This window comes from Chiloscyllium punctatum, chromosome 3 (assembly GCF_047496795.1).
Source record: "Chiloscyllium punctatum isolate Juve2018m chromosome 3, sChiPun1.3, whole genome shotgun sequence".
NCBI classification, from domain to species: Eukaryota; Metazoa; Chordata; class Chondrichthyes; order Orectolobiformes; family Hemiscylliidae; genus Chiloscyllium; species Chiloscyllium punctatum.
The window spans coordinates 33,473,658-33,486,340 of NC_092741.1; the positions used below are offsets into that span (position 1 = coordinate 33,473,658).

At 43.0% G+C, this 12,683-nt stretch overlaps 1 protein-coding gene across 3 annotated transcripts in view; it reads left to right on the forward strand.

The window, feature by feature from the left end:
* The first annotated feature begins 1,629 nt into the window (after window positions 1-1,629).
* spdya (speedy/RINGO cell cycle regulator family member A) overlaps window positions 1,630-12,683 on the forward strand; it is a 51,109-nt gene continuing 40,055 nt past the window's right edge. For 2 of the 3 annotated variants that reach the window (XM_072551371.1, XM_072551373.1), the window contains exon 1: window positions 1,630-1,762. The gene's annotated coding sequence lies outside the window, so the exon portion shown is untranslated. Of the gene's footprint in view, window positions 1,763-10,819; window positions 10,979-12,683 lie in introns of those variants that run through there. The other variant, XM_072551372.1, reaches the window with a different exon arrangement.

A 12,683-nucleotide genomic window follows, 5' to 3' on the forward strand; every position in this document is an offset into this window, starting at 1 on the left:
TGCTTAGCGAAAGCTTTAACAAATATTTGACATCAAGACACTTTAGAAAGTATTAAGTTAGATGATCAAAATGCATTCAAAGAGGTATAGTTTAAGAAGTGGCAAAGCCTATGGAGTAAATTTCAGAGCTTATCATCCAACCAATTGAAGGCATGGCCATCAATGGTGGAGCAATGGAACTAAAAGATGTTCATGATCAGGTCTTTTTATGTTCCTTTTTTGGTTTTGTACTATTCTCATGCTTTTGAAAAGTAAGTAAAATAAGAGGTTGAACTGCAATTGTGACAATCAAGATAGGTAGAATTTCTAGATCAAGAAAATGGCTATTCATATCGGACAAAGATAATGAGGTAGTGATACAAGGTTTGGATGAACATTCACCTCCCCATTGTGGTAGAAAGAGTTAAATTCCAAACAAGAGATGCAATCATCAATGGAAGAATGTTAAGGTGCCCGCTTCCCAAAGCGTGACAATTTGTGGATATGCATTGTTGCCAATTTTGTTGTCAACGTTGTTGTGGAATGTTGTGTGTAGACTTGATCTAAATAAATTAATGATGCATTCATTAAGAAAACTTACCCTGCTTCCATTCTAAATCGATAACTAAGCCTACTTTAAGTTAAGTGACACAACTAAATTAGTCAAAACATAGCTTGCTGTTTCAATCATAAATAATACAAGTCTTTGAACAGTTATGTTCTAAAGGAGGTATATCCATCCTGCAACTCCTTAGCTGTCACAATTTGCCTTTTGAATCCTGGATGCCTAAGCCCTCATTATGGAGACATACAGTGCAAAAGGCCATCATTTTTGTACTGGCTGTCTGGCCTTTTGAATTCATCCTGTTTCCTTGCTCTTTCCTACTACAGTAATTATTAACCTTATGTTATATCTCTTTCTTGCTTTTGGTGGATAAATACCAAACCAGGACACTTCATAATACTAATATCATCAATCTGAGAGATACAAATTAATGAGTATAAAGATTTTAAATTTTATGAGCTAGGCATTCCAGCACATGTTGATTTTCCAGTGGACCTGAAACAGCCAGAGGCAGAAAGCTCCTCAGAGCTTCGGCAGAATGGCTGCACCATTCTCCAAGGTTTGGTTTTAGCTAGCATGCGAGAAGATATGAGAAGCTTAAGAAAGAAAACACAGCCTTTGCCTTGCTTCCTGGAATTGGAGTGCTGAACACTAGAGGTCGAAGCTACCAGCTGGGCCTTGGAAGAGAATGTGAATTGAGAGTCATTATGTGCTCTCAAAGATGACGAATGTGTGTCACAGACCTGTTAGCCTTTGCTGCAAAAAATCAATTTTCATACACTTAAGATGTCCTCAAAAATGTCAGGCTACGTGCGAGGCGGCAGCGGTAACCAATGACCCACAATCCCAGCCCTTGTTCTTTCGCGTGTCCCTTCACCGCTCTGAGACCCCTCACGCCCCGCCCCCTTCACCATTTAAAAGCCGCATGCGACACATTCCAAAATGATCGGTTTGATTTCTCACGCGCGACGCGCCGGCGCAGGGTAGGGCGGGAGGGATTGGTCTGTCTCCGCCGAGCTCAGAGCCAATGGGAGGCGAGTGGCCTGTTTCTCGGGAGGAGGCCGTAAAGGCGGGCGCGAACGGGTTGTAGCGCGTTCTGTGGCACGAGGCTAGCAGCGCGAGCAAAGGGTCTCCTCCTCCCCTCCTGACCCCCCCCCCACCATCGCCCGGGAGAGCCGGGGATTGGAGGTGAATTATTGGCTAATGTGCTCTCTTTAGGTAAGATAAATACCACCAATGAACATCAAACGTTAATATAAAGTTATGTTCGACGGTTAAGCTTCGTTTCAAGTTCAAAATGGGAGAGAGTCGAGGACTCTACTTAAAAGAGGCGCCATTTGCTGGCAGCTTGTTAAGAAGAGCTTCAACTGTTGTATGGTTTATATGTTTTTGTTTGGTTTGGGTGTCCTAAAGGAATGAACCACCAGTGGAACCTTTCTAGCAACATCTCTTCCTTGCAATTTGTGCTGGGGGTGGGGTTGGTAAGTTGTGGATTTGTCAATAGGACACGGAATTTTGTGTTGCAAAGCTGGATTGGATTGCAGAACAAAATAGTATGCACGTGTTTTCCAGTTTTGTTCAACAGGTGTTAACAAAGTACTGTGAAATGGTTCTGTGTGGTGGATGGTGGACCTGAGTTGAAAGAAATGGTTGAGAAATGTTCTCTTAGGAAATTAACATGGGGTTGGAGCTCCAGTGTGTGGTGTTAAAGAATAATGGGCTTTGGTGCACTGGTGATGCTACTAGCAGAAGATTCAAGTTACTGCCCTGGAGAGCCAAATCCAATTTGATGACCAACAGTGCAAGGTGGTAATTTCATCAGCAAAGTAAACAAGGGATCATCAACAGTGCTATGAAGTAACATGCGATGACATGATGGACTAAATGGCCTCTTTCTGTTCTTTAACAAATCTGTGGAGTAGCACATATCTGATAGTAATCTGCTTTCTAATGTACAGTTTGTATTCTGCCTCTGACACTTAGCTATTGCCTTTACACTGTTAGTCCAATATTAAATAGCATAATTGAATTCAGAAAGTGAGGTAAGAGTGACCACCCTTGACGTCATGGCTTTTGTGGCATCAAGGAATTGTAGCAAAATCCAAATTGGAGTTTTGATTGGGTGATTATTTTAATCAACCAGGTCAAAATTGTATGACACACACCCAGGACTTGGACCCAGGCTTCCTGGGTCTGATGAGGGGACACTACCACTGCACCACAGGAGGCCCCAGTTTAAAGGGTGAATATTTTCTTAAACAGCCTGTATAGAGATGTTATCACAAAGATGTTATAGCTGAAGCAGTTAGGACTGGTATCCAGGCCACCTTGGCTCAGAGGTAAGGACATTATAACTGTGCAACAAGAGTCCAGGTTCTTTCTAAGCAAACTATTCAGACATTTCTGATGTAGGTAGGATTTGAACACTTGCCTCCTGGTCATTGATAGAGACACTATCATGGCAACACAAAAGCCCACTAAACCAAGATAGATATTTTCTGATCAAGCTGTTCAGGGAGGTTAGGGTACACCTCTGAAACAGGTAAGATCTGAATCCAGTCCTTCTGGCTCCCAGGTAGGGACACTACTATTGCACCACAAAACCTAAATAACACCCAGACAGGGACTTGAACCCTGGACCTCAGATTGAAAGTTTGATGCTTACTAAGCCAGGATAGATATCATTAATCAACCTGGTTAAAGATGTTATTAACTCTTTGACAGGTGGGGATTTGAACCTGGGTCTCTTTGTTCGGAGCCCTCGAGCCAATCTGCTCTCTCACTAATGAGAGACAATGCTGGTTTAACCAGAGAGCCACCGGGCCTTACATGAGGGGAGAGGTTGAGAAGGAGAGTGTTTGGGGTAATGTCTAGAGCAGGTGGGATGAACATGGGTCTTTTAGCTCAGAATTAGGGACACTACCACATCAGCCCAACTAAGCCAAGATAGATATTTTCTAATCAGCCTGTTCAGAGATGTGTTTGAACACTTCTGGAGTATGTGGTATTTGAACCCAGGCCTCTTTGCCCAGAGGTGAAGACACTATGAAGTCAGAGTACCCCCCCCCCCTCCCCTTTTTCCCAACAGGAATCCAGCAAATGTTTTTCGATCCTGTTGGTGCTAATAACAGAATATCAGAATAGATGGATTTGGTTGGAATATCTGGTCAGCATGGATGAGTTGGACTGAAGGGTCTGTTGGCATTGCTGTAATATATCTATGACCCTATGATATTTTTAATCAACATGTTCATACATGTTATGATGCCTCTGGAACAGGCAGGTTTGAAGTCCACTCTTCTAGTTTAGTGGTAGGGATACTACTACTCACCACAAGATACCACAAAGCTAGAGTAGTATTGTAGGCCCAATTATCTTTAGCTGCATCCATGACCTTCCCTCCACCATAAGGTCAATTGGGGATGTTTGCTGACAATTTTTGTTCAGTGCCATTTGAGAGTCCTCACACTGTGTCTATGTCCAAATGCAGCAAGACCTGGGTAGTATCCAGGCTTGGGATGACAAATGGCAAGTCATATTTGCATTACACAAGTGTCAAATAATGTTCACTTCCAACAAGTTACAGTCTAACCATCTCTCCTTGGCATTCAACAGCATTAGCAATGCTGAAATCCTCACTATCACCATTTATAGTGGTTAACATTAACCAGAAGCTTTTGACCAGCCATATAGAATAAAATATCCTTAATTGTCACATGTACTCCAGTATAAGAGTACAGTGAAGCATTTACAATGTCGCCCCACAAAGTACCTAGGTACAGATCTTTGATACAAAATAGAGAAATAAAGGGAAAATTTACATTACCTTACCGTTATTCATAGTGTAGGTTAGAAAAGTTTGCAAGTTAGGGCCAATAGTAGATCAGCACAGGGGGCTTCCAAACATAGCCTGAGCGAGCTCACACACCACTGACCATCTGCACTGGTTCCCCAGTCTAAAACTGTCCCCGCTCCATTTGGAACTGCAGCCCGCTGGCCATCCTTGCTCAGCTCGGGCCACCCAGCCTGCTGGCTGTCCCCACGTCACTCAGGCCTGCAATCTGTTCCGCTCCATGCCTTCGGCCTGCCCTACACTGCTAGTCCAAGCTACAGTTTTCAACAACAATAAATAGATTAAAGAGAGGATGAACGTGAAAAGAAAGAAAAAGCAGACAGAATGGAAGAGCCCTGGCCTGAGGAACTCCGATGCTGCCTACTCTGCTACCGCCATCTTCGATAAATAGTAGTGCTGCAACAGTTCACCAAATGTTGGTGGTTTTTCAGCAACTGACTAACTTTTTGACTCCCCAAACCTGGTCTATCATCTGGAAGGCATGTCAGGAACATGTTGCACCACTCCAGTCACCTCTGAGTGCAGTATAAACAACAACTGAGAACTCAACATCATGCTGGACAAAGCAGCTTGCCTGGTCAACATTGCATTCACAACCTTAAACACTCACTCCGTGGTGCTTACATCTAGGATTCACTACAGCATTTTACTAAGTCTCGCTTGACTGTACTTTACCAACTCATGACCTTCTCTAGCTATATAGACAAAGGCAGCAGTGCACAGGAACAGCTGTGGAGTTCTCCAAGAAGTGCACAATCCTGATTTGGAACTGAATCAGTTCTTTCACGGTCACTGGGTCAAAACCCTAGTTTAACAGCACATGGGATGCACCTACAGCATACTGTTCAAAAGGTTAACTCACCACCACCACCACCTAAGTGGCAGCTATAAATTTCCAATAATTTGCATGAGTGACTAAAAGAAGTGGTAGCTTTAAATTCTAGTTAGCTCTTTGTGTCTCCGTTAGTCCTTTCCTGAGCAGCCCAAAACTTATTCCACTGTCCTGTTCCACTTTCTAGTACTTCTAAATATTTGCCAACTTTTCTGCAAAGGGAGAGCAGACCTATTTTTAATTTAGGGTGGAATATGCATGGTTGGGACTGAATAAGTAGTAAACTCAGTGGAGCAATTTTGAATCCTGATTTAAGTATGTGCATCTCCAAAATTGATATATTACTGACTGGCAAGATGTAGGGAGTGGCAAATTGCAGCAGTAGGAACTGTAGAAACAGTGCCAGGTGGCTAGGTTAAGTGGTGATAGTGGAGAGTGAGCCCAGAGGCAATCCTTGTTGTGAGAAACTGGATGAAGGTAAAACACTTTTTCTATCTAACCTATTTTTCCTAATTATCTGTTATTTCACACTTATGATGCAGTTGGGACTTGAAAATGTAACCCCCCCCCCCCAAGTCCATTGGTAGGGACACTACCTCTGCTGCACAAGAGGGCCCTTCATTTGTGTGTCGTAATGTCATCCAACCTTATCAACGGGTATTTTGGGGGCGGGATGAGGTGCTAACTGTATATTCTTTCATACAACACTAAGGGTACATGCCTAAAACAGTGGAGTAAATCAACAATTCTTTTGTGACCTGAAAGAGCCTCATGGCTATGATAACGATATCATGAGGTAAGGGATTTCCTATGGTCAACTATCAATATTTTCATATAGTCGTCCTTTATGCTGCTCATTTTGCAAAATATGGACCAATCTTAAGGTTCTCAAAGTCCTTAATTCACGTGGTAGAAAAAGGGCCTCTCATTAATTCTTGACCTACTCCTAGAATCATATATCATAGAAACAGGCCCTTCAGCCCATCATGTCTATGCTGACCAACAAACACCAAACTATACTAATCCCATTTGGTCTGTAGCCTAATCTACCCTGGCATTTTAAATATCCATCCAAGTGCTTCTTAAATGTTGTGAGAGTGCCAGCTTACAGTACCCTTTCAGACAGCATGTTCTACAGACTCAACTTCCCCACAAACCTCAGTCTTCTCTGCTCCAAAGAAAACAAACCCAGCCTATCCAATCTCTTCTCACAACTGAGACCTTTTGTACCTGGATGCCTGTGTCTCATGGTGTATGGTACGGTTTAGTGCTGGATTCCTTGTTGTTTGTCGTGTGCATTAATGGTGTAGACGTGAATGTAGGAAGTTGAGTGTTGCAAAAAAAGCATAGCGGAGCAGGAAAATTGACATTTCAGGCCGGAGCCCTTCATCAGGAATCCTGATGAAGGGTTCTGGCCCAAAACATCGATTTTCCTGCTCCTCGGATGTTGCCTGACCTGCTGTGCGTTTCCAGCAACACACTCTCAACTCCAGCATCTGCAGACCTCACTGTCTCGTAGATGAATGTAGGAAGTAATATCAGTACATTTGTAGACAATACAAAAATTGATGGTGTGGTTAAAAAGGAGGAAAACTTTAGACTACTGGATGGTATAAATGGCCAGTCAGATGGGCTGAAGAGTGGCAAATAGAATTTAATCCTGAAAAGTGTGAGGAGGTGAAGCATTTTGGGTAGACTAACAAGACAAGGGTATGCACATTGAATAATAGGACCCTAGGAAGTTAGAGGATCAGAGGGGCCATGATGTACATGTCCATAGATCCTGAAAGTGGTAGGAAGATAAGGTAGTTAAGGAAGTATGTGGAAGACTTGCCTTTATTAGTCAAAGCATTAAATAGCAGAGGAGGGAGGTTATGATGGAGCTGTAAAGCATAACATTTGCAGTTCTAGTCACCACATTAGAGGAAGGATCTGATTGGTCTAGAGAGAGTGTAGAAGAGATTCACCAGAATGTTGCTTGGGCTGGAGTGATTCACCTATGAAGAGAAACTTGATAGGCTAAGGTTGTTTACCTTCGAGAAGAAAAGACTGAGGAGGGACCTGATTAACATGTACAATCTTATGTGAGGCATAAATAGGTGAGATAGAGGGAAACCTTTCCCTTTAGAAGGATCAGTACAGGGGAGTTGGGGGGGGGGAGGTGGAGGTGGGGGGGGAATCAATTTCAATATCAGGAGCTCTGAACCTCATTGCATAAAAATGGAGTAGAGATAGGAACCATCAAAATATTTACATATCCTATCTACCTGCGACTCCACTTTTCAAGGTGCTATGAACCTGCACTCCAAGGTGTCTCTGTTCACTCCCTAGGACCTTACCTTTAAGTGTATAAGTCCTGCTAAGATTTGCTTTCCCAAAATGCATTTATCTGAATTAAACTCCATCTGCCACTTCTCAGCCCATTGGCCCATCTGGTCCAGATCCTGTTGTAATCTGAGGTAACCCTCTTCGCTGTCCACTACACCTCCAATTTTGGTGTCATCTGCAAACTTACTAACTGTACCTATTATGCTCGCATCCAAATCATTTATGTAAATGACAAAAAGTGGAGGACCCAGCACCGATCCTTGTGGCACTCCACTGGTCAGAGGCCTCCAATCTGAAAAACAACACTCCACTACCACCCTCTGTCTTCTACCTTTGAGAGGGTTGTGAGTCACTAGAACTGCTTTCCACAGAGAGCAGTGGGAGCAGAATCTTTGTGTATATTTAAGGTGGAGATAGGTTTACAGATAAAGGGCAGGAAGATGGACATGAAGAACGTTGAGCATCTATGATCCTGTTGAATGGTGGATCATGGTCAAGGGGCTGAACAGCTTACTCCTGTTCCTATTTTTTACGGCCTTAACAATATCACCATGCCATCATCTCCCACCTCTTGACTAAATCCTGTGTTCAATCTGTGTCCCCTAGTCCTTGTACTTTCAGCTAAGTTTTGCCTTGTTTAGTTCTCCAAACACCTATGTCATTTTTTTCTTGAAAAGGTACAAGGCTTGAACATCGCTTTTGTCTTCAGAAAACAGGTCCTCATGTCTCTTTTTGAAGTACCTGGAATAGTGATTGTGACAAGGTCAGCCAGGTGGACCTTATAGAATATGAGTTCTCTGATTGGGGCTGTGAATCTGGTCTGTTCAGGAAGCCCTAGATTACAGATTGGAACAAAATTGTCAGACATCCTGTCAGTCTGAGAACTTTTTCAGTGAAAACTGGATCAGTGTCAAGGACTCTCCTTGTGTAAATCCAGGGTGACTCGATGGTGGCATACTAGCCTCTGTGGTGACGAGAGTAAAGCACGTTCCTGAAGAAACTCACATGCAACAGTTGTCTTTGAGTTGGAGTAAGCCTTTCTGATATCATGCCATTATTTGGGAAGCTTGACTTGTTCGATCCTGCCATTGAAGACTGGCTCTAGTATGTGAAAAAAATGTGTTATCTTTTCTGGGCAACTGACATTGAAGCTGATGAAAAGCACAGAATAATTCTCCTAACAGTTTGTTCTCCCGCAACCTGTTCAGTTATTCAGGCCTAACACTCCCTGAGGCACCAGATACTAAAACCTTTCAAGAGTTGATGAATTTAGTTAAGGAATATTATGACCCCAAGTCTCCTTTTATTTCTGAGATGCTGTTGTTTTACTTGGAAATTCAAGAACAGGGGAATCCATATTGAGGGTTTTGACTAGGTGATGCATGTGACTTTAATTTAACCCATAATCAGATGCTGAGAGACTATTTGGTATGTGGGACTAATGATGTAACCATGCAAAAGAATTTCCTAGCTGAGGCCCATCTGGATTTCAAACAGTCAGTACAACTGACGACGTCATTGGAAAATGTGGCAAGTGGCACATATGAGTTACAGGACGTTCTGATAGGAGTGGACACCCTTGCCAGTACAACTGAGCTTGGGGAACACCACTTCAGCGAAGGCAATTGCATAGCCTCACTAATGATATAACCTGAACAGAGGTACTCTAGATTAACCCATAGCAAACCTGAAAATAAAGCCAAGCCTGGGCCAAGCAATAAAATTTCTTTAGAATCCAGGCTGGCAAAGGAATGTGAAGGTTAGGGCTAAATGTAGATTAATGCAGAATGGGTTTGGTGGGATATTCTTCGGAGGGTCAGTGTGGATTTGTGGGGCAGAAGGGCCTATTTCCACACTGTAAGGATTCTACGAAACCATTCTTAATTACTGCCGGCATGTGACTCTAAGTGGAGTAAAAGAACTCAGGCTGGTATTCAGGCAAGTGCACACCCTGTAAGTCCTCTTACATGTGGTTTGAAACTGTTGAATTGCTTAGTAACATCTAAATCAGAACGAATCAAAATAAACTTCTGGTTAAATAGTCTCTCAGTTCGAATAGAGGCCGATACCAGTGTGGCCATTTTAGTGATCGTAGCGATAGTCTTTAACAAAATTTGTTCTGGACTCCAACCTTTAAGTTTGTGCAACACCTCAGTTAGATTGAGAACTTATACTAGCGAACCTTTACAGATTAAGGATACAACTTCATTTCCAGTCTCTTATGAGAAGCTGCTGGTTCAGTTACCATTGATCGAAGTAAAATGCTTAGGCACAAACTTGATGGGGCAAAATTGGTTGAGAAAGATTCGCCTACATTGACTCAACAGTTTTCTCTTAGAAAATAGCTTACCGAGTGAAGACCTGATTGAATACCTGGAGGTTTTTCAGGTAGGTCTGGGGATTATCAAGAGTCAAGGCCATCTTGCATGTTGACCAGGAAGCAATTCCTTGATTCTGCAAGGCCCGCCCACTGCTGTTTGCTTTAAGGGCAAAAGTAGAGGCAGAAATCGGAAGATTGGAAAGTGAAGGAATCATCAAATCAGCCCAGCTTATGGAATGGTCAGCAGTGGTAGTACCGATTGTGAAGCCCGAAGGGTCAGTTTGCATTTGTGGGGATTTCAAACAAATAACAAACAGCTTTTTGCACCAGGATAAATGCCAAATTCCTCACATAAAAGATTTATACGCAAAGCTGGCAGAGGCATTGTCTTTCATGAAGCTGGACATCAACAGTTTGTACTTGCAATTGCGGTTAGATGAGGACTTTCAAACATATACTGCAATTAATACCCATAAATGTTTGTGTCAATACACAAGGCTGCCACTTGGGATATTGTCAGGCTGTGTAATTTTTCAACAGATGATGGAAAACATTTTACAAGGTCTACTGCAGGTCGCCATTTATCTAGATGACATGCTACTAACAGGGAAGACCAATCAAGAGCACTTAGAGAACCTGGATATAGTCCTCAGGTGTTACTCCCAGGCATATGTTTGCCTTAGGAAAAATGTGTGTTCTAGGCACCCCAAGTGACCTACTTGGGCGACTGAGTCAATAAGACCAGGCTTAATATTCTTAGGTAAAAACAATGTCTGCAGATGCTGGAAACCAGATTCTGTATTAGTGGTGCTGGAAAAGCACAGCAGTTCAGGTAGCAGTAAAGTCATTGTGGATGCTCACTTAAAGTGGCTGGACATTCATACAATTCATTCTTCAAACACAGGGATGACAATAGAAAAACTACGCACACCTTTTGCAATACACAAACTCATGGAAGTGTTGACCACAGATAACGGGCTATCGTTTATTAGAAGGGATTTTGAATATTCCCTGAAGTGGAATGGTATTTCACATTTAAGGACTCCTCCATACCATCCATCATCCAATGGTCTGGCTGGAAGAGCAGTCCAAACTTTGAAGGTAGGCTTGTCCTGTTTCCTATTTGATTATAGGACCATCCCTTATGCAACTACATGGATAGATCCAACACAGTTGCTAATGGGGAGAAGACTCCACAACTGGTTAAATCTGATCTTTCTGGACCTTGGGGGTGAGGAGGGTGGAATGGCATCAGGAACATCAATGCAGAACACAAAACTCTGCTAAATAAGAGAGACAGTTTACTACAGGGCACAAAGTTTTGGTGTATGAACCACAGTAATGGCCCTGAATGGGTGGAAGCATGGACAGCACAAGGTCAGATCCAGTGGGGATGTATAAAGTTCAGGTAAGTGCAACGGTCCTGAGTAAGGATGTGGACAATGTGAAAGCTGCGATCTTGCAAATGGTGTGGGAGCAAGATGAGCCTGGTTTCTCAACAGCCTTTCTGACTCTTCTGGAACCTGTGGGTTTTCCCTTTCTCAGTCAAATGTTGAGGATATTTCTGAATCTGAGAGATGTTGTCACCTTGACACCTTTGCCACCTGAAGAAAAGAATTAATTTCTTCCTAGATGGTCCAAGTGCAAGAGGCGAGCTACTGTGTATTACACACTGCCCAGAGGCAGAACTGGAGGAACGTGACCCTGTGCTAAAATGCCTCAGAAGGAGCTACAAAAAAAAGAACTGGCCGATGGCTTTGGACGCAGATGGGAGGGATGTAGTGAATGTAATGAGATCACCCATTTGGACTTCATAGAATGAGTTCCCTGATGGGGAATGTTAATCTGGGAACCCGAGCTGACAAATAACAGATATTCTATTCACTCTGAGAGCTGGTTCAGAGGGAGCTGGATCAGTGTCATGGACACTCCACATGTAAATAAAGAGTGATTTGGTGATGGGATACCAGACTCTGGGGAGTTATTTCATGCGGGACTTGGGAAGCCTGTAGTTCCGAGTTGCTTTCTCTATGATAACACTTTGTCCAATCGGAATCAATTACTAACCAGTCAGATGTTTCCCTGTAGTTTAAATTCCTGTTAGGGTGAAAGGAAAGGCTGGTAGGTATAGGGAATGCTGGATGACTAAAGAAATTGAGGGCTTGGTTGAGAAAAAGAAGGAAGCATATGTCAGGTACAGACAGGATAGATCGAGTGAATCCTTAGAGTACAAAGGCAGTAGGAGTATACTTAAGAGGGAAATCAGGAGGCCAAAAAGGGGACATTAGATAGCTTTGGCAAATAGAATTAAGGAAAATCCAAAGCATTTTTACAAATACATTAAGGACAAAAGGGCCCCTCAAAGATCAGCAGGGCGCCTTTGTGTGGAGGCGCAGAAAATGGGGGAGATACTAAATGAATATTTTGCATCAGTATTTACTGTGGAAAAGCATATGGAAGGTATAGACTGTAGGGAAATAGATGGTGACACCTTGCAAAATGTCCATATTACAGAGGAGGAAGTGCTGGATGTCTTCAAACGCATAAAGGTAGATAAATCACCAGGACCTGATCAGGTGCACCCTAGAACTCTGTGGGAAGCTAGGGAAGTGATTGCTGGGCCTCTTGCTGAGGTATTTGTATCATCGATAGTCACAGGTAAGGTGCCGGAAGACTGGAAGTTGGCTAACATGGTGCCGCGACTTAAGAAGGGTGGTAAGGACAAGCCAGGGAACTATGGACCGGTGAGCCTGACGTCGGTGGTGGGGAAGTTCTTGGAGGCAATCCTAAGGGACAGGATGTACAT